We start from the raw sequence: 3,391 nt of genomic DNA on the forward strand, positions 1-3,391 counted from the left end.
TTAGACAATGAAACATAAGCAGAGATATTACGTAGAATTTCTGGGAAGTTCCTCCTCTTTAAAAGGAACACAAGTATGATGGCTGGAGCTCTAGCAACCACCTTGGATCATAAAGACCATAAAGACAAAAACTGCATCCTAAGAATGACAGACGAATGAACTAGAGGGAAACACTGTACCTGCAAACCTCATAGAGGAACCATACCAGCCCTGGACTGCCCACTCTGAACATCTCTTATGCGACAGAGAAATTAACTTTTATCTTTTCTTATGCCACTGTTACATTGCTGGCCCCTATAAAACTGGATCTAGTCCTAAGCAGGACAGAACAGAAGTAGTGAATATTTTTCCCCCTCCTGTCTATTTATCAGTTACCAGTAGTACTATTCTCCACCAACATGGCCGTTCCTGAACCTTCTGTCTCTGTCTCAACCTTGCTCACAGGGAGTAGCAAATAAAGGACACAAAGCCCATCACTTTTAGTTTTGCAAACTATGAACATTTGACAACAAAAGGAGATAAAACATGAGCCATCCACAATTCCCTGCCCAGCTATGGTGAAATTAAAAAGTTAAGAGAATCCCCCTCTAAAATCCCAGAAGCACTTCTGTCGCTGCTTGACATCTATGGCCGTGTTCCCAGCGTGTACTCGGTGAGACAACATATCGTTAGGTAAATGGTGCCTCATTCACTTATGTACTTAAAAATAATAAAGGCAGCAGAAAAGAAATAGTTATTGTTCTATATCAAACAGGCAGATCGAGACCTCTTTCCCATTTGGCCTGAAACTTAGCTGAGCAAGATTACCCCATTTTCCTTCTTACAAATCCCTACGTGTGTGTGTATGTGTGTGTGTGTGTGTATAAAAGGTTCAAGCCACATACATTATCAAAGCAACTTTACAAATGAGCTGTTGCCAACACACCCATGAATACTAAAAATATTTTCCTGGCTAAAAGTTGTCTTCTGTAAGATTGTATTACCACTTGGCCTCTTCTGATAGCCTCAATTCTTATTATATTTCATTTCTCTTGAAATGAGTTCACGGTACCCCCCAAAATAAAATCAAGTCTTTCACAAATCGACACCCACGGAGAGATCAAGATTAGTAAGTGGATGAAGAGGGCGTGTGGGTAGCGTCTTGGAATCTCTCTGCAAGGTGGTAGCTGGATGCCAATGATCACGACAGACCCCGTGACCCGGAAGAAAAGATCGGTGGACAAAGCCTACTTTGAAGACCTGGGCTCCTGTCCCAGCTCCCGTTTCCAACACGTAGTGTAAATTTGGACAAGCGTCTTAGTCTCTCTGGCCTCCTTTCTGTTAATTGGGAATAAGACCAACTTTAAATCACTGGGGTGAGGTTCAACACTATACGAAAGCAGTTTATAATGGTAAAGGGTTGCGTAAAGGTACTGTCTGCATGTTTGTATGAAACAGTAGTGTTTGGGTTCTGAGTAATAGAAACTAAACTGTGGACTTTAAGTATTTGTGTGTATGTATGTATGTGCCTCAAGGATACAGAACATTCTGGAAGAAAAGGAAATGAACGGTTAAACAATGGTTACCTTTTGGGATAGGGTAAATATTTTTTTTACTTTAAACATGGTCAGTGGTGGCTGTATATTAGTTTTAAAATTAAGAAAAAATGTGTACTGTGACTAAAGTTCTTTCCACGATAAAAAGGGAGGAGGCCAAAGTTAACGGATTTGAAAGGAGTAGGATATTCTTGTAGCAATAACCATGAGTCCCCTAAATCAGTCCCGAAGGCCCTTACCCTGATGACCCACAAACTGCGTCCTTCAAATGGCTACTAATGCTAGGCTGGCCCTAGCAATGAAGCATCAAGATTTAGAACACAGAAATACTTAAAATTGCTTCAATATTCAATACATGGGTGTTTCCCGCATTAAGAGCCAGCTAGCACCTCTCTTTCTAAGGAGTACCTTTCTCATTCAAATAGCACCCTTGTCCCCACAATCGACCAGGCAAAAAAGCGTGTGGGTTCCACAATTATCTTATCTCCCGTCATTTCCCTTCCTCTTCTTTACCATCCGTCCTATAATTATTCTAAGTCTTATACCTAAAGCCTGAAAAAAGATTTGGAGGTGATAGGGCGAACAAGTATTAGGTCTCCAAACACCTGGCAATCAAGAACCTCCTTGCCTCCCCCCCAGATGAAAGCACACATTATTTGTCTTTGGGCAAATCCCACTCTCTTCATTGGCGTCTCCAAATACCCACCATGACTGCCTTGTCTCCAGCCCACCTGCCTCATTGGGACTAAATTCTCTAGACAGGCCCACATAGAGTCCTGACCTCCATCCTGACATGGCCACCGCCTCAATCCACACACCAGGCTCCTACCAATGCCATCTGGGAGGCTAGTCAGGAGGAAACAGTCCAGGTGAAAAGGACACCAGAATGGTGGGGCCATTATGAAAACTAGTATGAAGGTTTCTCAAAAAAATTAAAGATAGGGGGCGCCTGGGTGGCTCAGTCGGTCAAGCGTCCGACTTCAGCTCAGGTCATGATCCTGTGGTCTGTGGGTTCCAGCCCCACATGGGGCTCTGTGCTGACAGCTCAGAGCCTGGAGCCTGTTTTGGATTCTGTGTCTTTCTCTCTCTCTGCCCCTCCCCCGCTCACATTCTGTCTCTCAAAAATGAATCAGTGGGAAAAAAAAATTTTTTTTAATTAAAGATAGAACTCCCATGGGATCTAATACTGTTCACAACAGCCAAAAGGCAGAAGTGACTCAAATGTCCGTTGACAGATGAACAGATCAACAAAATGTGGTACACACATTATTACTCAACATATACAATAATTATGTGCCGGCTTCGGCAGCACATATCCTAAATTTGGAACAACACAGAGAAGATCAGCATGGCCCCTGTGCAAGGATGACATGCAAATTCGTGAAGCGTTCCATATTTTCATATACACAATAGAATACTACTTGGCAATGAGAAAGGATGAAATCTGGCCTTTTGTAGCAACGTGCATGGAACTGGAGAGTGTGATGCTAAGTGAAATAAGTCTTACAGAGAGAGATACCATATGTTTTCACTCTTAGGTGGATCCTGAGAAACTTAACAGAAGACCCTGGGGGAGGGGAAGGAAAAAAAAAAACTTAGAGAGGGAGGGAGGCAAACCATAAGAGACTCTTAAAAACTGGGAATAAACTGAGGGTTGATGGGGGGTGGGAGGGAGGGGAGGGTGGGTGATGGGCATTGAGGAGGGCACCTGCTGGGATGAGCACTGGGTGTTGTATGGAAACCAACTGGACAAGAAATGTCATATTAAAAAAATAATAAAGTAATATATATGTGCAATATTATCTAGGCTTAGAAAGCAAGAAAATCGTGACACAGGCTACGATATGGATGAAACC

At 42.7% G+C, this 3,391-nt stretch overlaps 1 non-coding gene across 1 annotated transcript; it reads left to right on the forward strand.

Moving 5' to 3' along the window:
- The first annotated feature begins 2,828 nt into the window (after positions 1-2,828).
- LOC113593977 (U6 spliceosomal RNA) lies at positions 2,829-2,935 on the forward strand. The gene has a single exon (XR_003414354.1). It is a non-coding gene; the product is annotated as a U6 spliceosomal RNA (small nuclear RNA).
- The last annotated feature ends 456 nt before the right edge of the window (positions 2,936-3,391 follow it).

This window comes from Acinonyx jubatus, chromosome B2, assembly GCF_027475565.1.
Source record: "Acinonyx jubatus isolate Ajub_Pintada_27869175 chromosome B2, VMU_Ajub_asm_v1.0, whole genome shotgun sequence".
Taxonomy (NCBI): Eukaryota; Metazoa; Chordata; class Mammalia; order Carnivora; family Felidae; genus Acinonyx; species Acinonyx jubatus.